Genomic DNA, 24,686 nt, shown 5'->3' with positions numbered 1-24,686 from the left:
AATGATGTCCTGTATGGCAACGAGTAAAGTACCCCACAACAACAATCTCAATAAACATTAAATAGAATGGAGCAAAGGGTAACACACCCCGCAACCAATCCCAATGAAGATATGTGGAGTGACGCAAAGGGTAAAACCTCCTGCGACACCAATCCCAACTACAAGGGAACTAACAAAAATATATGGGACAGCGACCCATGGCAACTGTAAGGGACAAGCACCCATCACACACACCCTATGAAGAGTTGTACCTTAGTACATCGCGCAACATGTAAATGGGGTCTAAACCCATAACCTAACCCTGTGTAAGGGTTATACTATATAACGATTATGTATGGGAACTAACCCATGACCCAAACCTCGTGTAGAGGTCACTAAATGGGACTCAAACCCAACCCAATCCCTGACAAAAGGGATACAATTGTGATGGGACTATTTCCATAGCCCCAAAACTGTGATGACCACCCACCAAACACACTGATGACCCATACAATAAACAGCGTAAAACTGGCATCACGAAATACAAATAGTAGCATAGATCATACACATACAAATCCATTTACTGTAGAATACTAGAAAACTGTGCCCCACACCGCAAACTTGTTTAACCAAACAAATAAATAATGTAATAGTTTGGTATTCCGAAAAACACGTAAGAAAGGACTACAAACCCCAAATATAAGTGCTAAAACAAGTAAAAACACTAAAGATGTCTCAGTTGTGTTTTAAATCAGCATGAAACATTTTGGAAATGAATGTACTTTTTCTTTGTTCTGGAAATAATCTGTCACACTGAACAGTAAAATACCATAGCTGCATGGTCCCCCAAATGGTGTACCAAGAAATAGACAAAAGAGTCCCCTAACCACAGTATCCGCGAAGCACTATAAGTGTAGTGAAAAGGGGAAACACAGTCAAGAGCACTCCTGCACCATACTGGACCCTTCAAAGATGCTGTATGATGTTTGGCAACTTCGAGCATTTTCACCAACTTGATAGTGTCGATGACCAATCCCTTGAAAAACGTCTCTACTTGTTTTGATCATAAAAAAAAACTTTGGGGAGGAGGAGCTACGCGCGCATCCAGGATGGCCGCGTAGGCACAGGGCTCCCGAGTCCCTCGCTGCCCTCCGCCTATATCCTGGAAGATATCCTGACTTTGACTACGGGTTCTTGCAGATGTACCTCAGCTGATACCTAAGCTGTTTTCAAAATTTCATTTGGACTTCGGGAACCGCGGATACGCCGACCGGAGTTTTGGAGGCCCGCCCCACGGCGACACCGGGAGCTGGCACACCAAGATGCCGGGGAGTAATTGAACAACAGCGGCCTGAGGGGTTTCCCCTGTTGCCCAGAGTTGACTTTCGGTTTCGTTTCTGGGCCGCTGCCTTCTCCAACTGCGTGATTGCCTCGCTCCTCCATCGGGGTCCAGCCTAACTTTGCTGCCTGACTATACGCCAACTGTTCTGAGGGTCCGGGTGTTGGGCTGAGCTGCTGCTTCTGCCCTTTCGGCCTGCCTTCGTTATTTGCGGTGGTCGGTGGGCGAGCGGACATTTTCACCAGGTCTCGCGGGCCCCCTCGGGGCTCACCATTCAACATGACCACCAGGCCTGACAACGAGATGCGGAACACTAAAACGCCTCTACGCGGGGACCGATTCAAACCAACGTCATGGATCGCTATACCCAACCCAAGGGGTCCCCCGGTGGTGCCAGTCGAGCTTTTGAGGGCTCCACTGACGATCCGCCTACGATGGCCGAATTTACCTTGCAGGACGTCATGGGCGCCATTGCCAACATGCAGACTTCCATTGGTCAGCAATATGAGGCTCTCGCTCTCAAAATAGACACTGTAGCAGTTGATGTTACTTTGATCAGAGCTGATTTGTCGAAGACCAATGAAAGGGTCAAGTCTCTGGACCTGAAGACTTCTAGCTTCACGACCGATGTCTCTGATCTGCAGACAGAAGTTGGACGTTTGCGCTCCTCCAACGATCTCATGGTCCATCACCTGGAAGATTTTGAAAATAGGGCCCGGCGCAACAACATACGCCTTGTCGGGGTCCCTGAAACCTCTGGTGCCTCGGCAACTGATCTGCTCGTGGAGGACATCGTCTTGAATCATCTGGCCCCCACAGGCCTGAGTAAATTCTTTGCTGTGGAGCGTGCCCATCGAGTGCCGGGCGGAAAGCCGAAGTCGGGCGCCACGCCGAGACCTATCATCGCCAGGATCTTCAATTTTAGGGACAGAGACACCATCCTACAGGCCTCAAGAGTAAGTGGCCCCGTCAAATTTGAGAACACGACGGTGAGTTTCTACCCGGACTTCACGCAGCTTGTTCAGAGACAAAGGATGGGGTTTCAGGGAGCGAAACGAAGGCTGAGAGACTTGGGCCTGAAATACGCAATGCTCTTTCCAACCAGGCTGCGTGTCGAATATGAAGACCGGACTTTCTTCTTTGATCGTCCTGTTGGAGTTAGTGACTGGCTGCATACCGTCCCCAAACAGACTGACTCAACCGGGCATACGGGTGGAGCCGAGGGCGGCGTATCGGAACAAGAGTGACATTATGTTTCCTGATTTCTGAACATTCACGTACTATTCAGCTGGGTTCGATATTTCTTCTATTACTGTGTCCTATTGCTATGTACCCGGGGTGGCGGGGGGAGTGGGACTCTTTCCTCCTCAGGGGTTTCTTTTCGTAGACTAGTTTAATGATGGGGCGACAGGCACACTGCAAGTTGGGGTGGCTTTTGAGTCTAACGCAGGGGTGCAGGGTGGGGGGCGTTGTAACGGGTGCTCGTTGGGGGTTGGTGGGGGGTTCTTGGGTGTTTGTGGGTTTTTTTTCAAGTCACCGTATTGTATTTCTGCTTGATTGGGTCATTGTGTTCGTTGTGGGGTGGACTCTGCATATCTTTTTGGGATGGGGGTTAGTGGGTTGAAATTAATGTGTTGGAATGTCAATGGGTTGGGGGATAGGATAAAACGGGGTGTGGTGTTGCAGCTACTGCGGCGCCTCTCCCCCGATATTGTGTTGTTGCAGGAAACGCATCTGGTTGGGAACACGTGCCATGCCATGAATCGGAGAGGGTATCGCCTGGTGGCACATTCTGGCTTCACCTCTGGTTCTAGGGTTGTGGGTATCCTCGTCAGGTCCTCCCTCCCCTTGGCAATTGATACTGTGCTTCTTGACGATAGGGGGCGCTATGCCGCTCTCACTGGTAGGTGGGAGGGGAGGACGGTCTCATTTGTCACTGTCTATGTTCCACCAGGTCTACAGGCCTCGACTTTTGCTAATCTTGGGCGTGTAGTGCTGGGGCTCCCTGAGGGCATTTTGGTGATAGGCAGAGACTTCAATTCGGTAGTCTCCGGTGACATAGATCGCTACCCCCCCAGAGATCTCCCCAAGTCGCAATCCTGGCTAAGTGGGTTCCTGGAGACACTTGGTCTGGTGGACTGTTGGAGGTTGCTGCACCCGAGCAATACACCTTTCACTCTGGAGCCCATGGCAGTATGTCCAGACTCGATTATATTCTGTTGCCGGCGGCGCTGTCCTCCTCTGTTGGGGAGGTGAGGCACCTCGCCCGGGGCATATTTATTTATTTTATTTTATTTATTATTACATTTATTAAGCGCACAGCTACCCGGAGGTTTCCCGGCGCTAAAGCAAACTGATCGGTGAAAAGAGGGAGGGACATTAATTGTTAAAAAGCCATGTTTTTATTCCTTTACGGAATTTCAGAAAGCACGATTCCGTGCGCAAGGGTTGAGGGAGAGAATTCCATAAGGATGGGGCCAACAGGGCAAACGAGCGGCCACCCATTTTGGCTCTGTTAATGCGTGGAATTTTAAATTTGTTTTGTGACGAGGACCTGAGTGTACGGGGAGGAACATATTGTTGGACTAAGGCAGCAAGATAGCACGGGGCTCTATCAGTCATGATTTTATGCATGTAGCAGAGTGCTTTAAAGTGCACTCTGCTTTCAATGCGCAGCCAATGCAGGTTGCGCCTATGATGAGTGACCGATGATCTTGCGGGAAGTTGGCAAATCAGACGGACTGCCATATTTTGAACCACTTGATATTTCCTGGTAACCTCTTTGGCAGCACCTAAGAGCAGGATGTTCCCATAGTCCAGGCGTGAGATGACAAGGGCCTGGACCACGGTCCTCAAAGTGTCTGTAGGCAGCATCCAAGTGATCTTCCTCAGCCACCTGATGATGGTAGTACAGGTGGCCGCAACTTTCACAACATGATGTTTGAAAGTGAGTTGGTTATCGAAGATCACACCGAGGTTGCGCGCAGACACTGATGGAATAGGTAGAGGACCCATCTCCGGAGGCCAATGGTGAGGGCCCCAAAGAGAGGTGTCGGGTCCAAACAGAAGCAGCTCTGTTTTGTCCCCGTTGAGCTTTAGTTTGTGCTTCAACATCCAGTCCGATATATGCTTTAATCCAGTTTGAAGAGAGGAGGAGGGGAGGTTTTTGTTAGTGGAAAGTGAGTAGATGACCTGTGTGTCATCAGCGTAGGAGTAAATTGTTAGACCAGCCTGTTCGGCCAAGAACGCAAGAGGCCTTACGTACAGATTAAAGAAGAGGGGACTGAGGATAGAGCCCTGGGGAACACCGTGAGGAGAAGGAAGGGTGGAAGATACAGAGGTAGAAGAAAAAACCTGAAACGTGCGATCAGACAAAAAGTTAGCAATCCAGGCCAGGGCGGTACCACCAACACCAACTGCCTCCAAGGTGGATAATAAGATGGAATGGGAGACGGTGTCAAAAGCGGCACTCAAATCAAGCAAGATGAGTGCCACCGTCTCACCCTTATCCACTTGGCGCCTGATGGTTTCTGACACGCCAAGGAGAGTAGTTTCCGTGGAGAAACCAGCCCTGAAACCGGACTGGGATCCATGGAGAAAATTGGAGGACTCAACAAAAGAACTAAGTAAGGAATTGACATGTTTCTCCAAAATCTTGGAGAAACAGGAAAGCAAAGAAATAGGGCGAAAGTTGGAAGGATTGTTCGGATCAGCATTGGCCTTCTTTAATAATGGTACCACCATTGCGTGCTTCCATTCATTCGGAACAGTCGCTTCTACCAATGAGGCGTTGAGGACATCCAAAATAATGTGGAGAGGAGCTGGGTCAAGGGAACCCAGAACTTGAGGGGGGAAGGGGTCAAGGGGAGAACCAGATTTGATGTCCTGAAGATATTTTTTAAAAAGCGCCGGGGAAATAGGATCCCAGGAAAGCAATGGGGGAGTGGTAGGCAAGGAACAGGGAGGAGTAACCAGAGGCGCGACATGGGTAGGAGTAGCAGAAGTGGAATTAAAAATGGCATAAATTCTATCTATCTTTTCCCGGAAAAAGTTAGCTAGAGCATTGCACTGTGCAGTGTCTAAGCATGGGTCTTTCGGGACTGAGGAAGCACCAGAGAGCTCCTTGACAATTTTAAACAGGGCCTTGGGCCTGTTTTGGGCCGTGAGTATGGTGTTATTAGCAAAATTAGCTCTAGCAGTGTCACATGCCGCATGGTAGGTTTTAAGAGCGGATCTGTAATTAGCTTTGTGCTCGGGGTTATACTTTGCACGCCAAATACGTTCAAGTTTCTTACAATTGGATTTTACCAGGCGTAAAGAGTCATTAAACCAGGGCGCCGGGGGGTGGTGAATTTGAGTTTTATTTCGACCACTCCCCAGTCTGGCTTTGCATAGATACTACCATTAGTAATGAGGGATGGGTCGCACCTATAAACCCCTGGTTTCTTCGCAATCCCAAGACCCGTTCCGAATTGGTGAAATCCCTAGATCATTATTTTGTAGAAAATGTGGGATCTGTGTCATCTTCTGTATCGTTGTGGGAGGCGTTTAAGACTGTGATACGTGGGCAGGCCTTATCTTTGATCGCCACCGCCAAGAAAAGTAAGCATGAAGAGGTGGTCCGTCTGGAGGCGGAGATAACCACACTGGAGAGTGACTTGGAGCACGGTGTGCCCCGTGCCAAACTTCATTCCCTCAGCCTCAAACAATTAGATTATAAGGCCCTGGTTACTGATGCTGCGAAGGTCATGGGCAGGGAACAGCAGGGCAGACTGTATGATGTTGGGGATAAGGCGGGTAAATTGATTGCGTGGCTGGACAAGAAAGAAAGGGCGAGTCGTGTAGTTCCTGTGATTGAGAACCTTGATGGAGTGTGCGTGACTGACCCGGCTGCGATTGTTGAATGCTTTGCGGAACACTTCCGAACCGTGTATGCTCCGGTCTCTGACAGACCGGAGGCTGACTCTCATTTGTTGCTTCGCGATATTACTTTGCCCTGCCTGTCTGCGGCTGACAGAGACCTGATGGACGCGGTGCTGTCGGCTGATGAGGTGGCTACTGCCATTCGTTCAATCTGCTCTGGCAAGACCTTGGGCCCTAATGGTCTGCCCATTGAACTGTATAAACTGTGTCCAGACAAACTGACTCCATATCTTCATGATATGTTTCTAGAGTCCCGTGACTCTGGCTCCCTTACACGTGACCAGCCTCTCGCTACTATCGTAGTGATCCACAAGGAAGGGAAGCCACGGGATCGCTGTTCTTCTTATAGACCGATCTCGCTTCTAAACGCTGAACCAAAAATTCTGGCTAAGGTATTTGCTAACCGCCTGACGAATGTTATCAGCGACCTGGTCCATTCGGATCAGTCCGGTTTTATCACGCACCGCAATACGGCGCTTAACCTGCGGCGCTTAAACGGTGTTCTCGCGAGGGTGGCGTCACTCCATGAACCGGCCATCTTGGCTTCTTTGGATGATACGATGGCCTTTGATAATCTTGAGTGGCCTTATCTCTGGGCCGCTCTTGTGAAATTCGGATTCGGCCCCGGGTTCATCGGCTGGGTGAAACTTTTGTATGCAGAGCCGCTGGCGCAGGTGGTTGTGAATGGTCGGGTCTCAGCGTCTTTTGTTCTCGGGAGGGGCACGCGACAGGGCTGCCCATTGTCACTACTGCTTTTCGCTCTCGCCCTTGAGCCGCTGGCTGCCTGGTTGCGCTGGGAGCCCTCGCTTAAGGGGATCCGGTTGTCCCCGGACTTTGAGGATCGCGTCTCGCTTTATGTGGATGATATTTTATTGTACCTTACGTTCCCTCGGAAATCTCTTAATGTTTTGTTCGATGTGCTCACTTCGTTTGGGAAAAATTCGGGCCTTGTTATCAACTGGGCTAAATCCCGTGTATACGTGCTCTCGGGCGGTCCCCCTCCCCTGCCTCGCAGATGCCCCATTCGAGTCTCTCCGACGGGCTTCAAATACCTGGGGATCTTTATAACTTTAGACCCTGCGGCTCGCTACGCACATAATCTGCCCCCCCCCTTCAACGATTGAGACTTGACATTGAGCGCTGGCGCGGGTTGCCGCTTTCGCCGCTCGGGCACGCAGCCCTTTTTAAAATGATGGCCCTGCCGAGGTTTTTGTACGCGCTGCAGAATACGTTTGATATCATTCCGCCGAGCTACTTTAGGGAGGTTGAAAGCCTGCAGAGACGGTTCATTTGGGATGGACGTTCACGTATTTCCCTCGCTAAACTCACTCTTCCCTGGTATGATGGGGGTATAGCGTTGCCAGATATTAGGCGTTACTATTGGGCCTCGCAACTGAGTGCGATCAATCATGCGACATACGCGCCTGCTCCTAACCCGGCGTTTGAGATGGATAAGTATTTGCTACCGGGCGGGGACTACAGGAGGGCACTCTACTCCAAGGATTTATCTGGACCTACCAAGGTGGCTGTCCGAGTGTGGCATGCTGCGAATGCGTCTGTGGTTTGGGAAGATCGATTGACTCGTGCGACCCCCTTGTATGCTTCTGAAAGGTTGGGATGTCTCTGTAAAACGAAAGGGTTTGAAAAATGGGATATGATTGGTATTAGCTGCGTGGGCGATCTTTGGGTCAAGGGCAAAATCAAGACCTTTGTGGCACTACAGTCAGAATATGAAATGAGTGAAAGGGAATTCTTCCGATACACACAGATTCACCATGCCTTGAGTTTGGTTCTCCCTGCAGGTACTGTCGTCCCAGAGTCCTCCCCCCTTGAAGATAGGCTCCTTGACGGCCACGTCCCCGATAGTACCATTTCCCTGATATATAAGAAGTTGATCAACACCCGAGTGGATCTGTTAGTGCGTCTTAGGGAGGTCTGGACCGGCGATGGTTTGGAGCTGGACGACAAGGATTGGCAAGCTGCATTATCCTCGCCTAAGGAAGTCGCGATCCCTGCCCGTCTCTGTTTCGTTCAGCTCAAGATCTTACATCGTGTATATATCACTGGTCCGCACTTGATTCGCATGGGTTATTCCTCGGACGGGTTATGTAAGCGTGGTTGTGGGATGCTTGGTACTTTCCTCCATATGCTTTGGGAGTGTCCGGAGGTGGTGCAGTTCTGGAATAATGTGCATGCAGTGATGGGTAGAGTCACGGGGGTGGTGCTGCAGCCCGAAGCCAGGCGGTGCCTGTTGAATGTGTGGGAGCCGAATGATTATAGTGTGGCCCAGACGCAGTGGGCGACCCTGGGGAATATGATTGCCAAAAGAGATGTAGCGCAGTTGTGGGGTTCCCAGCGCCCGCCCACGGTATCAGTGTGGAAGGAGAATATGGACTGGTGTATGTTCAGAGAGAAGACTATGTATGTGGCGCGGGACAAACCCAGAAAATGGAATAGTATCTGGAGCCAATGGAATGCGTACCGTGGAAATCTATGTGCGCCTCCGTTTGTGGACAACCCGAAGTCCCTCTGTCCCCCTGATCCGGCATTCCATGTCTTGTGTGCTTTTTGTTATTCTTAAATTTGTTTCCCCGCTGGCCCCCTCCCCACAATATGTACTATTGATCTGTTGTGTAATATCGTGCCTAGGTGTCCTCCTATGTGAACACATGTCCATGTACACTGTTTTCTTTTTGCCTTGTGCTTCGTTTTTCCTTCTTTCAATAAAAAGTTCTAAAAAAAAAAAAAAAACTTCGGCAGGCTACTCCAAATGAAACCGACTCACATGAAACTGACAAACATGAAATGGAGTGTCTCACTAAATGCCACAACGACAAGGATTTGTAGTCTTAGTCTTGTCTTCATCAACGCCGAGTTGAACCCGTACTTCAACAGGTTATACTCAACTTTGATGCAGCTAGCAAACGCAGCGTGGTTGGCGGACAACTTCAAGATGGCGGCACGCTGTCTTATATGCTTGCAGTGTGGCTTTCGGTGCGTTCATGCACCAAAGCATCCTTGTAGCCCAGAAGCATCGCCAGAGCTGAGGCAGCCCTTTACGTCAGAATACAGATGATGCAGGGCACATCACCGGAGGGACTACACGCAGCCAACAAGCTGGAAAGAGGTAGGCGCGCGAGTTGCTTGGCTCGTGCCATAATTTTTAAACAGCCGGACGACGGTTGAATAACGCTTGCAGTCATCTCAACAGGGCTCCCAAACAATGGACACATTTTGACTCACCACAGAAACGCTTTACGATGATGCCGTCATGAAAAATTAAGCCCAGAGGTGCACACGAGTGCTGAAGCAGACTGTACTTGACAGTTGGACGCGGAAGATAACAGTTCACATAAGGTTAAGCGTTAGGTAGCGAGAATGTCAACACCAACCACTGGCACACACTTGACAACATTAAAAAATAAACCAGAGATGTAAGCTGGCAAGTGGGAATAACACAGAATACTCGTAGTTTCTCATCAACAATACATCACTGATGAGACCAAAAGGTATGTGTGGCTCCCTTGAACGTACTTAAATTACTTCGAGTTCCTGACAGACACCCAGCACTGTCCACACAAAGGAAGCTACATGTAGAAGGAGGTAGTCACGTTGGTTCAAATTATAACCTTCAGTTAGTTGTGATTTCTAAAAAACAAAGAGGCAGGACATAATAAGTATATCAAGAGCCTCTTTTTCTTTGATGTCACAGTTATCCTTGTAGATTGATGTGGCTAGAGCACCTACATGTGGCCGTAGTTTAACTACACCTCCAACTCACTGTTCCTTATCCAGAGAAGTATTTCCAGGCTATAGTGTCTGTGGTTAGGACACTGGTCGGTAGGGCTGTCCATTGACAAGGACACTGGTGGGGCTGGCTTGCCTGGAACTCCATACGGCTTCATTTAGTTGCTTTCTTTTCTTGTAGTTTCGCTGGTTACTGAAGTTTCTTTGTAGTCTCTTGGTTTCTGTACTATCCATATGTACGCATGGGTCCAGGTCCGCTCTTAGCCAAAATAAACATTGTACCCTGCACATAGAGATACTGGACACCATGTTGTATAGTTCAAGTCTTCTATATTGGTTCCAGTTCAGGGTAGTATCAATCTCTGTCCAGCCAGCTCTGGTCAAGTACTAGCCATGTATCAGCCCCACCAGGAGCACCCTGTCTAGCTGCTCAGCCCATCTCTAACTGTCACCACTCATCCACTCAGGCACCCAGGCATTCCATTCATCACAGTCACACCAACATTCCGTAACTATCTCTCACTCTGGCTGAGCAGCTAAGAGGACCTAGGATGATTACATGTCAATGTAATACTGAGGATATAACAAATAGCACTGACAATTGTTGCAAATATTGCTTGTGTAATTGTAATAAACCTACAAAATGTCAATAAAAATATGTTAAAAAAAAAGGGAAAGTGAATTGAACCTCATTTACATGTGACATTGGACTTGGATGGTCCGGAGGGCAGGCGGGTGATGTGAGACAGGAGTGATTAGGTTTGTTCTGGTAGCTCAGTAGACATTCAGTTGCTACTTGTCTCATTCAAGAGTATGAAGATTTCAAGCCTAGCTAGGGTTTTAGGAATATCTCAACAAGGGCTCACCTGACTGGAGATTGTCTGACCTTGGTAGCTTTTGGGAGCATGAGCATGACTTTGAGCAAGACCCACTACAAAAACTGACTACACTCGGGCGAGGAGGAAGTAGGCAAAATGTGCATCTTTAAAAGGTTGCTAAGACTCTGCTTATGCCACCCACTGTAACTGATGTTCGAGTTGTACTCATGCTCATCTGGTTCAAACCTACAATGGTAACCCACATGATTGCCTTGAACAGGTCACAGTCTAGAATTCTACTGAAATTAAACTATTTTATGTCAAGCACTCACAGCTCTAGATTGCCATTCTGGCTTGGTTTACACTATGCAGGTAAACCAAATAGAAGAAATCAAAATACTTGCTTCCATGAAACCACAGACACATAAGCACACACATATAGAGCGCACATTAGGCATATTGTTGTAGTCAAAGCGCAGGTTCTTCATAAAAGCATCTGGAGCCATTCAGATAGGAGTCCTCCCTACAGGTCCTGTTAGGCCCTTAGTTTATTGCAAATGCAGGTAGATTCTGTCAGGGCTCTACTCTCCCTCCAACTGTCCCTAGCTCCTAGCTTCCACTACAGACCACACACCAACATTCTAGTACATCATTCAATGTCAGCAATCGACTCTCAGTATTCCAAGACACCAGTTCAAGCACACAGGAAATGGGAACACTCACATTGCTACATACCACCCTTTCTTTAAAACAAAGAACATCCATTCCATTGTATATAAAATACAGGGACAATAATTCACAATCTTTCAATCTCCAAAATGTGTAGCTTACAGATTCACCCAAAACAACCTGTTAAACTCTCCAATACCTATGTAGACGCACACAGACAACAAATAGCAGTCACAGAAAGTTAGCGACGATTCCAGACATAAGGCTTCCCACACCCCACGTCAAACACAAAAACAAGACAAACTGTCCAACACTTGCAATTCTTGCGACCTCCTCAGACATGAGTCCCTACCACCACATGTCTGCACACTCACAATGACACTATACATCTCTCAATGTTTTACTGGATACAAGAGGAACTGCTGTGATTCCATTGAACTTCACAATATTTGTATATAATATTGCAGAAAATCAAAACTGAGAACCATCACATGACTACCTATGCCAGAGAAACTCCACTTTGAAGAATTTCAGTCCGAGGTGAAAACGGTCCCAAAGAGGAAGCTCCACAAGGGAACAAGAAAGTCAAAGCTCAGAAAACACAGGCACTCAAGAGGCAATGTAACATTCAGAATAACTAACATATAGACTGGCCATGCAAGGCATATATGTAACAATATTAACAGTAAAGGGAATGTGGGTTTAAGCACTTGGGAACGCCGCACAGTAAGACTGAAACTCAGTAAGTTCCTCACCCACAATTGTTGTTACATATACTAATTGTAAATAACCACATGCAGAATTACTTGCAAAGGCAGGGTCTGTAGAGCGGATACCTGTGGTGCGGTTATAAAAAAACTCAAAGACAATACTCACAGTGGAAAAAAAACATCACCTAGGTAGTCAGCTGTAACAATGAATCCTGGGAATCAAACAGAAACACACGTGGCAGAAATATCAAGAGAATAGAACTAAATACACTGCCAGAATAGACAAGGAGAAACATTTAAGTCGTTTTGTGCGTCGGACGGCCCCCGGCCGTCCGACCTCACAGTAAGCGTGTGCGGAGGACGGCCGGGGGCCATCCAAAACACGCCCACTCATTAATTGCCCATTCCGCCGCAGTCAAGGGGTTAAATGGGAGAGAAGGGAAAACAAAGGGCACACTTGTCAGAAAGCAATTAATAAACCATACAAGCGAACTGGAAGTGAAGATGGCAAGTGTGGGACAGTAGCAAGCTGAGAGTGGAGCTACAAATATGCAGGAATTGGGAAAAGGAAAATGCATAAGTGAAATTTTACAGATCAAGGATGCACTAAATTAGTGCTGGCTCAGGAATCAAGGATATAACACCTAAAGTGGACTGTTTCAATTACAATGACTGACAAAATCCATATTGGAATGAGGAGGCAGTTGAACTTTGATGCTTGAACATTTTTCTGAACATTTTATTTTCACCAAAAATGTTTATTTTCAGCAAATGCGTATTCTTCTTTTTCGAACACATTTATGTCAGTTGCAGTATTCATGTTTATTTTCGAAATATGTTTTGGTTAGTTCACCGCAGAATTTAAAGGGGTGGATGTTATTTATGATGGAGCACACATAGGGCCCGATGTAGGAGCCCTAATACCGGTCGGAAATGGCCGATTTCGGCCGTTTCTGACCGGTATTAGGGTTTTCTAATGTAGGAGCATGCTTTACAGAATCGGTATTTTACCGAATCTGTATTTACAGATTCGGTAAAATTACCGAATCGGTAAATACAGACTCGGTAAAAATACCGAGTCTGTAAAAGCACATGTAGGTAGCACATCTTTGAGTGCCGCAGGCCTTTCAGATTCGGTATTTTAACACCCAATCCAATTGGGTGTTAAAATACCGAATTCAGGTGTGCATGCACATGTGTGCATGCACACCTAGCCATGTGACAGACAGACATGCCCTTAGGGCATGTCTGTGTGCCACATGGCGCACATGCCTATTTTTGGGGTGCCAGAGGGTGTCAAAGTGACACCCCCTGCACCCTTGCAAAATTCGGTATTTACCGATTCTGTAATTACAGAATCGGTATTGCCCATTGATTCCTATGGGCTTCAATGCCCATAGGAATCAATGGGCATTACCGATTCGGTATTTACAGAATCGGTAAATACCGAATCTTAATGATTCGGTATTTACCGATTCTGAAATACCTACATCTCCCCTCCTCTTTTTTACCACTTCTTAAATACCGATTCGGTATGAATCGGTATTTAAGAAGTGGTAAAAAAAAATTACCTACATCGGGCCCATAATTCTTTGACAATAGAATAGGGTAGCATGGGAGATGCAGTTTTTCGTTGTGGCAAACACTAGAAAAAGGGAGGGGTTGAAGTGAATCACAGCATGATTGTTTACAGGTGCAACCGTTTTTTCTATAAAAACGGCACGAGCGTGAGGGAAATACAACTCGAGTTTCTGTCATGAGGAAGTAACATGAGGATATGCTGCCGGTTGTGGCGCAGATAAGGTAAATGAGGGAGAAGGGAGGCTTGTAGTTCTACGGAAACTGTTTAAATGGGAGGGAGCTGTGATTCATTGTATATGTTGAGGAAACCGCTGATGCACACTTCTTGAGTTGTGAAGGTTATGAGCACGAAGGGAGGTTTATGCTTTAGGGTCAATACTTTATTGTTTGCAGCTCTTTTTGACTGAGGGTAGAGTTCAGAGTAATGAATCTATATTTATGCACTATTGTAATGTCGAGTAGCTAGCTTAATTGTTTCTTTATTTTATTTGCAGTTAACCCCTGACGAAGAATTGTAAAAAATTCGAAAGGCATTGGGAATGTGCTGTGTTACAAAACCACTGTTTAAAACATGTTTGACTTCACATGCCTCCGTCAAAGCCTGGATAGGCAACGCTTGGCACTTGAAAATGATGAATAAAATATTCAAAGCGCAAACATGCTGTTTCCGTTGTGATGAAATATGAAGAATGATGCATGATTTAAGAGATTGGATTAACATTGATAACCAGATAATGATGATGTATCTCTGGAGGAAGTGTTTCATGAAGGAATGATTTCCTATAATGCAGTGCGACAGTCGGGTGCAGGAGAGTTGTGCCCAATTGGGGTATCAGGAATCAAGGTAGCACTGCAGGAAGTGCTCTTTCAAAGAACAAGGACAGGCACAGGAATCATCAAATCTTCAGTTAACAGAGATAGCAAAAGCATAAGAACTTGCGAAACAAAGGGTCAGCAAAACAGGAACACTGCTACAATGACCAACGCTGGACTGAAAGAAACTGAAGCTTAAAAGAGCTCACAGTGATCACATGCCTCAGGTAAGAGCAGGCTAGCACCTGCCAGCCACAGGTGTGTTGAATTCCTCCATGCATCCTTTGCCTTCAGGGGTGGAGATGAAGCAGTGAGCAGGGGACTTTTAGGTATTGTAGTCTTTAGCAAGAACAGACTAGCTACCACAAAGCCCATCATGGATCTGAAATGGATAGGAATTTCAGAATAAAGTCCAAAAAGCTAGAAGTCTATTTCATTTATTCCCAATCAGATCGGACAAACCCATCCATTCACCAATATATAAACAATATAATATACAACGAGAAAAGTGCAAAAACATAGATAAAGGTCTTAGATAAACTGCAGAGCCATTTACACCTATAAGAAATAATTACACACAATACCCTAATTTATGATTTAATTGCAGCAAATGTCAATTTCAAGAGCCCAATTTCACCATGTTACTTCGTAAAAAAAACAAGCAGATTACAAAGATTTTGAAACTGCGAAAATAACACTATGTCTAGTGTCAGCCTTGCACATTCTTAATTCAACATGATATTGGCTAATTTCAAAGAGGTTACAAAGTGGCTTCACCCAATTGGATCTTCGTCTACTGTATGTGTTACAGAAGAATGAAATATGGCCCTCAGATTTTTCCTGTAGCAGACACACTGAGCATGTATTAGTAGCGTGTCCAGACAATTGCCATTTGCTTGTAAAAGAGGCTACTGTAAACTGCCAAACCAGGATTTGATGTAATGAGTTCTGGCCATGCAAGGTTGTATACTATCTAAATATTTTTCAAATTTAAAATTCCATTTAGTTTTTAGGAATTAATGTATCATTTGCCCATATGGGATCATGACTGAAATTTTCCAATGGTGCAGTGTCAAACTCTTTCCTTAATAACACTATGGGCATTTAACTTAGGGCCCTTATATTGAACCAAAAGTCTTTGAGTGCCAACTCTTATAGCATCTTCTTTGTAATTCTTATCCAGGGTATATTGACCATGTTCTATTTCCCTAGTATGCCTAATAAGCCCTCACTATATGACTGTAGGTCTTCCACTGTCCACACCCAAAGCCAATAAAAGATTGGCCGCAATTTCACATCACATGATCTGCTATAGATTTAATTCCCTAACCAAACTGAAACGGAAGCATAGAATTGCTCTGGGGGAGCCTCAAAGCAGATCATATGAACACTTTGTCTACTCTCTGGCATATTAGCAAGAACCTCGTTAAAATTATTGCCGTTTTAACGGCAGGAAACTGACGCTAAAACGGCGATAATGGGCTTGTTAATATGCGTTATAGAATTCCAATGGAAGCACAGGTTAGATGTCCTGCACATCTAACCTGGGCTTCTATTGGAATTCTATAACGCAAGCCCTTTATCGCCATTTTAGCGGCAGTTTCCTGCCGCTAAAACGGCGATAATTTTAATGAGGTTCTTGCTAATATGCCCCCAAGTTACTTACATCTCAATGACCCCAAAGCTTTGAGCTGCATATTGCGGCACTTACTGCTTGTGCCCTAAAAACTTCCAAGGCCAGCAATACAGAATGGGGATTGGCTCTCCTAACAAAATTAATTAATGATGATGTCCTGTGTATGTGTAAAGCAGCACCTTTCGCAAATAGTTCTGGCCACAAATATGATTCAGAAATCCTTATCCCAAGATAATAAAAAACCCTTACTCTTTACAAAGCACTCTCATCTAAAAGTATTTTACCACAAAACTCTTTAGTGAATTAAATGCCATACACTATATCTTCTGTGTATTTAGCTCCAAGCCTTGACTAGAACAAAATAAGACCAATCTTTGCAACAAAAGTCTGGAGGACTCTCTTGATCTCAGAAACCAACAGTGTGTCATCAGCAAAAAGCAGAGCTGCTACCCATTTCCCGCCAAGACTGAGGATTCATTCATACAATTTAGTAAAACATATAAAATCATTGCTAAAGATAAGAAACAGAGTAGGGGCCAGAACACATGCTCCTAACACCCCTTTTTATGTACAGCAAATCTAGCGATAAGATCACCTTTGGACCCCCACCTAACCTAAAAAGAAGAACAAGGGAACCCTACTCACGACGGAACCAGGGTAATTAAGTATTTTAAGAAAACAATGGTTCCAGTGGAAAGGATACTTAATACTGATTAATAAGACAAAGCGAAAATCGCATATATAGGCAGGGATTAAGCGAGACAAAAAGAGACTCTAACGCACTGATTCAGTTGCTCAATGATTGTATTGAAAAATAAAATTATTGTGAAAAGTTTTACATGTATAGCAACAAATATTTACAGTTTTGTATTGTGTCCCCAGTGAAATTATGAACGAAGGCATATGAATAACATTTGTGAAACAATATGTGCAAGTTTTCAAATAAACTTTGTCACACCGCAGTCGCTGCCTGCCTGCCCGCAACCAGATCCTGATACTTGACTGATACAGACAGGTGTCCATATGAATAAACTGCACATAGAGGCCCAACTGTATATAATCACAAACATTACCAAATACCCTTGTCCTCCTGCAGCCGCGGCCTGCCTGCCCGCAGCCAGATCCTGAAACATGACTGATACAGATGTATCCTACTTACTCACTGTCCCACTATGTTTTTTTTTTTAATTCTTATTTTCCTTACACTTTTGAAAAAATCTTCTTATCTTTATTATTATTCTTTCTCCTTCTTTATTTCGTTTTGATTATATACGCTATACTTATTAGATAAATGCACGTTAGACCACCACACTGGCTTTTTTACCTAGCACTACCGAGCGTGGGTCACGTCATACGTGCCCGGTATCAACGGCTGTGCGCAGTGGCCACCGTGCACACTGCGGATACAGCTGGAAAAAACTGGAAGTAGATGACGGCTTAAATAGAAACCAAGTACACTCGGTCGCCTTCAATGCACCTACTGAGGACGGACGGAAGCGGTTCCTCGTAAAAAAACCCATTAAGGAAAGGTACGTAAACTCCACTGCCCCGAAACTTTGAATTAGCACTTAGCGGGGTTAACAATACGTGTATATAGTGGATGGCAATTAATTTAAATATCTTGGCCCATTTAATTGGCAGAAAATATCTAGTTGGGACTGCAGCTATGGCAAATAATTTAAATATCTTGGCACATTATATTGGAAGAAAGTTTCTAGTTGGAACGACAACTATGGATACAGCCAGTAATCTATGAGTAATTTATTTCTCAATACAGAAATCAACACAGACTGCGGTGACTGCCATCAAGCGCCCGCATTGACAAGGATATCACCTTTATAAAGAATTGAAGCCTTTAAACCGAGAGGACAGCCATTGCGCACCCCACCAGAATAGCTAGGGCCACGCTCTTATTAGGGGTAAGTGATTCAGGATCCATTGTCCCCTAGATACCACCAGCCTATCTTCCTTTTCCTCTAAATCTCTCTAATGTGGACCATATGATTTTGTCTCTTCTAACAGAACCCGGCTGGGTTTCTTAGTGAGTATTATTATTTCACCTGCACACAGTTTGCATGCACATCACCAATATTGAAGCAATTCACATACCAGGTATTTTCCAGCACTTATTTCTCTAACTACAGCACCTTAAACTACAAATTGGTCTTAGATTCTAAACACATATCTCTATTTTCCCAGATGTCCCCCACATCATAGGTCCTGAAGAGACCCTAAATTCATATTAGGGTCGAAACGCCGTCGACAATTGAGAAAAGCGAACCAGTTTAACTGGCATTCTATCATTATATAGATGTTATGTATTTGAAAAAAGAATGTAGTCACTTTTGTAAATAACTAAATAAACAAAGAGGGGAGTACCACCATAGCGCTTTTGTAAATAACAATGTTTATTTGGAACTTTGCACATATTGTTTCACAAATGTTATTCATATGCCTTGGGTCATAATTTCACTTGGGACACAATGCACGACTGTAAATACTTGATGCTATACGTGTAAAACTTTTCACAATAATTTTATTTTTAATACAATCATTGAGCAACTGAATCAGTGCGTTTGAGTCTCTTTCTGTCTGACATCTCACTTAATCCCTGCCTACATATTCGATTTTCGCTTTGTCTTATTAATCAGTATTAAGTATCCTTTCCACAGGAACCATTGTTTTCTTAAAATCCCCACCTAACCTAGGCATAGTTATCTGAATGCAACACTCTGAGTGTATTTAATACATAGATTGGAACTCCAAACTCTCGGAATACTTGCCATATATTGCTCCTGGTATTTCATGGAAACATTCAAAATTTACGAATTGTAAGACCAAGTATGTTATTAATGGCATCTTATGCCCATGTAACAGGCTTTATATAGGTAAGACTAGCCAAGAGGTAAGACAGCTGGATCAACCAGCACAAATCACGAATTAAGAAAACCATCCTCACTGCACCACTTGTGCAACATTGGATTGATCATGCACATACAGAGAATGATTTAAAATGGACGGTGATCTCCAAGGTAGAACCCGACCCAAGAGGAGGTGATTTGGAGGTGAAACTATCTTCACGAGAGGCAATTCTGATTCTGAAATATAATTCTGCAGTCACAGGATTAAATGAGTTGTCTGAATTATACCATCTATGATACAGAATTCCACTATAGCCCTAATGGTATTCATCGTACTAAAGCCATCCTTTTGCATACATTCAACATAAGTTTTCATTCATTAATGGATTCTCTGACAAGCAGCTATAATCTTATGGACCACATCGCCCAGCATGCTCTTTAACGCTCTCGAAATAACCCGGTTTCATTGTAGAAGCATGGAGCTCCCTCCGTATACTTTTGAACATATGTTAAAAGACACGGCCATTGCCAATTAAGAGCGAAAATCCTGACCTTTGAAATATGAAGAAAGAAGCGTTCGCATTATTTTAAACACTCTTCCAGAAATGACTACAATTCCCAGAGCACTTAGCGTCAAGAAACGCGTCATATCATTTGCCGGGAAACGAGGATTCCTAAGCGCGACGGCAGATTGAGAGACGCCGCGCCAGGAAAAGGAGACCCGCTTCAAAACAAGGTAGGCTTTCAAAAATATCCCGAAACAGGAATATCGCCAAACCATTCTGTTCCTCCGCTAGTGCGGGTTAAGGCAGCTAGGCACATTATGAACATTTAGAGTATTAGAGAAGGTGTACGATAGTCTGAATATCGAACGCGATTTTCCTTGCCCTTGACGGCAATCATTAATCTCCCCCATTTCTTCATCTCTGTGTCACGCAGGAATCGGGTGTTAAGAAAATATCAAGAAAAAAACACGCTGGCCCTATGTGGAAATCATTGCCTTTTGAAGGTTTTGTCTTTTTAATTTATAGCTTTGTGTACACACTTGAGCTTGTGGATTACTTCACAGTTTGACTTTTGTTAACAGCACAGATGGGTGCCGTAGTCCGTAAGAGGCCATCAGAGTTGAACATTGGGAACAGGAGCATTTGAAGAATGCTAAGAAGACAAGGTAACATCTTGGGTTATGCTTGTTCGTTTTAAAGTTGAAGGTTCCACTCAGGAGTTAGGATAGTAAGGATTGTTGTTTTTATCTTTCACAGGACTGAAACCCCCATGGTCCTGAGGAGAATCCCCACAACTAAGGGGTTTCGAAACGCGTCAACCCTCTTTTTGTTTACAAGGCCAATCTTGTGATAAATATCATTGTTAGGTTTCGATGGCCTTATTGATGATTAATCTGATGTCATTTGAGATAATGTAAAAAATAATACTAGTATCCCACCACTTAGAGTAAGAGGTTCTGTTGAACCTTGGTGAGGCTATTGACATTCTTTTTTCTACTAAAACCCCTTTTTTTGCTTTGTCTTTCTAATTTTTGTTTGTTTTTCCTTGAGAGCAAGATTTGTTGTATGACAGTTTCACAGAACAAATGATGGATGTCAAATGAGTTGTCTGAGTGACACCTCTTCAATTTTTTCTAATGCTTGTTGTTTCTAGCTTTGCGCTTCACACACTATCATTTCGAGAAAACTTTTAAATGTATTTCCCTCTCCTCTTGTTTTGTTTAAATTAGAGAACTTGTCTGAAAACCTTTAAAAAAATATGTTTGAATATAAAAAAAGAATTAAAAAGATCAAGACAGACACATTCTGGCTTGTGTGTATGCGACAATTGTTTAATTTCTTTGTGCATTGAAAATATATGAACTCATATCGCAGTACTGGCACTGTGTTTTGTTGAGATTGACATTTGGCGCAGCCTTACTGCGCTTTAGCCAAACCCTTTTGGTGTTTCTTGCTGTTGTTTAGCGGGCACGGGCTCGTGAGGTCTATTGTAGGACATTGAAGCAAGTCCAGACAAATAGGTCGACCTTCTGATAGGTCAGTTATATTAGATTTGTTCACATTTTTTTGTTTAGTTTGTTGGTTTTGTTTAGGTGAAATTTTATTTTATTTGGATTGATTCAAGAATTTAGATGAAGCAGAGAGAATCTTATTAAAAACACGTGTGTGGAACCCTCCACAAGATTATGACGGAAAATGACACTTTCGCTTACTCCGAGGAACATATAAAAAAACTCCTGAGCAACCCTCCTTTATTCGGATCGGCATCACTTAGCAATTCAGCTAAAATTAATCATGAATCAGAAAAACTTACTCGACTAAAAAAGAAACAAATTCGCACAGACCTTCATGGACACTTTCTCCTGCAGCATTTGAGAGAAGGCACTATCCCTGGAGGATTGATTATTAGGAATATTCCTGTAGTGATTACAGAGGATCCAATGTACAAAAAAGGATACAGCCTAATAGACACTAAGGGGCTGATTATGATGGCGGTTTTCCCGCATCCTCCAGGCCGGCGGAAGCCACCGCCGGCCCGGAGGATGCGGGAAAACCGCTGCGGACTGAAAAAGAGCCCCCGCCAGATTAGGATGGCTGGGGGATCGTTTTTCAGTCCGCAGCTTTTCCGCCGCGGTCGGAAGGCACGGAAAGCATTAACATGGCTGGCGGTGTCTCTCAGACACCGCCAGCCATATTAGGATGTCTGACTTTCAATGCCTTTACACGGTGGCATGTCCGCCGTGCAAAGGCATACGGATTCTTGTTTGGGGGCCCGTTGCGGGCCCCCAGGGATGAAGGGGAAGTGGGGGGTGCACATGGGGGGTACCTATGGTACCCCCCTGCATTTGCGTGCACAGAGCGGCAGGCACCGCGCGGTGCCTGACGCTTTGTGCATTCAAATGCACAACTTTCATTTTTAACATTGCGGCAAGTGCTGCTTCAAGCAGCACCCGCCGCAATGTTACAAATAGAGGATGTGACCGCCAGGGTGGTGGTCACATCCTAATTGCACAGGAGGGAACTCCGCATACCATGCGGAGGTTCCCTCATACTCTATGGTGGCGGACGGACTCAGGTCCGTCCGCCATCATAATCGGCCCCTAAATGTAGTAGAGACCTGATGGTGCTAACAGTTGAAACAGCGCAACGTTTATCTAAAGCCCAGCTGGAAGAGATAGAGATTTTGGAAACAGAAATAAAAAACAACCAACTAATAACAGATTCCAAAGCCCTTTTAGACAAGGTAGACAAAGACATCATCGAATTCAAAGACTACACAATTACCCAAAAAGAGAGCAACTTTGAAAGAGATAAAAGGAATTTTTCATTAGAGAAAGCATATCCATATTTACAACAAGATTTTTATACCAGACCTGAGTCGCGACGATTCCTGCCAGACAATCAAGGGAGATCGCGAAACAATTTTTTGACGTTCTCGGATACATCTTCTTCTGGCAGTAGCGAAGGTGACAATACAAACTATAGACCTGGCAACGCAAGGAGAGGCTCATTTCAACCCAACTTTCAACAACAAAATTACCAACAAGGAGGGCAGCAACAACAACAACAGCAACCTTTTTTAGGACGCGGCCAATCGAAATCACGCGCAAAAAACAGATTTGCCCCACCATGGGAAATGTCCACAAGAAGGCAGAATTACAGCAATTACAAGAATTGAAATCTCCGATTTATAACCTTTCCAATAAGACTCTGACAACAACTGAGATAAGCCTCTTGGAAAAAGGATTATCATTTGTTCCTACCAGGAACACGGATTTCATTAGACTTAAGTCAGAATTTATTGAATTCTGCCGAAAAATAAGGTTGAAGACATTCTTTGCAGATCAAACACAGCCATTTAGTTCTGAGACTACTGATCTTAAGAAAAAATCAAAATTTTGCCCTCCAGCTAGTAAGGTACCCAGAGAGGTCCTCACTTTCGAAAAAACAATGCTTTCTGCCATCTCATCACAAGAAAAGAAAAAAACAGGTTTCATCAAACCCAATCTTTCAAAAGCTCAAAAGGATGCCCTTCAAACTCTGGCTAATGACAAAGATGTGATCATCAAGCAAGCCGATATGGGCGGCTCCATAGTGATCTGGGGAATGGAGTCCTATACATCTGAGATCAATAAACAATTATCGGACAAAGGCTGTTACAAAAAACTAGAAAAGGATCCCACTCAGGACCTACAGAGAGAATTATTCGCGATTGTGAATCAGGGTTTTGAACAAGGATTTCTTGGCAAAAAAGAAAAAGAGTATTTGCAAAATAGACATCCGCGCATACCTCTTTTTTAAGCGTTACCCAAAATCCATAAACATGAGAAGCAACCGCCCGGGAGACCCATAGTCTCTGGATGTGACTCTCTTTTTGAGCCCGTTTCAAAGTTCATAGATTTCTTTTTAAAACCTTTCATGATAAAAGTAAAATCTTTTTTACAAGATATGACCGACTTCATCAACAAGCTGACTGACTTACCATTTGAAGAGAACAAAGACTACCAAGTAAGTATGGATATTACATCCCTCTGCACCCAGATCCCCCAGGAAGTGGGATTGGAGGTACTAAGATTTTTTCTGAACATGAGAGAAAGACTGATGAAGGTGCCCACCGAATTCATTCTTGATCTGGCCAAGTTAGCCCTAAAAAGGAACTTCTTTAAATGTAAGGATGATTTCTTTTTTCAAATTTGTGGTGTGGCGATGGGCTGTCCTTTCGCCCCAGAACTGGCAGTGCTATTTATGAGCCAATTTGAGGATAAATTCATCTATGAGAACAATCCCTATGCACAATGGATCGGAGGTTGGCTCCGATACATTGATGATATTTTTTTCACATGGTCAGGAACGGAGGAACAATTATTGGCTTTCCACCAGTGGCTCAATAACAGGACCGAACATATAAAATTCAGTGTCCAACATTCAGAATATCGACTACCATTTCTGGATGTGGAAGTATATTGTACAGATGGGATTCTGGTTACTACGTTATACAAAAAGGAAACGGACTGCAACAAAGCGCTACACTTTTCAAGCTATCCTCCTAGAAGCCTTAAAGAAAACTTACCACTGGGACAATTTTTGCGCATACGCGGAAATTGTACCTTTAAGGATGAATATATGTTTCATGCCAATGCCCTAAGAGAGAGGCTACTACTCCGTGGGTATCCAGCCAAACTACTGAAACGTGCGCTTAAAAGAGCGAGGTAGACACCAAGAGACACACTCCTAACAAAAAATGACCAAAATAGAATAGTATGCGTGTCAACATTTTGCCCAACATCTAATTGGCTAAAAAAAGAAATATGCAAGAATTGGCACTTGGTAAAGGATTTGGACAGACAATTAGTGGAACTTCCGCTCTTTGCATTCAAGAAGGATAAAAGTGTGGCCAATCACATAGTCAGAGCGGCAATGCCGAAACAAACGCCTCTATCACTTAGAGAATACTTGAATTTACCGCCTATCACAGGCCACCATCAATGTGGAACATGCGTGTGTTGTCCTCTAACGAGACCTGTTCCAACATAATGGCATTTCATGGAAACATTTGAAATTTACGAATTGTAAGACCAAGTATGTTATTTATGGCATCTTATGC

This window comes from Lissotriton helveticus, chromosome 2_2, assembly GCF_964261635.1.
Source record: "Lissotriton helveticus chromosome 2_2, aLisHel1.1, whole genome shotgun sequence".
In the NCBI taxonomy this organism is placed as follows: Eukaryota; Metazoa; Chordata; class Amphibia; order Caudata; family Salamandridae; genus Lissotriton; species Lissotriton helveticus.
The sequence above is the reverse complement of the archived record's forward strand: the minus strand, read 5'-3'. Positions refer to the sequence as shown.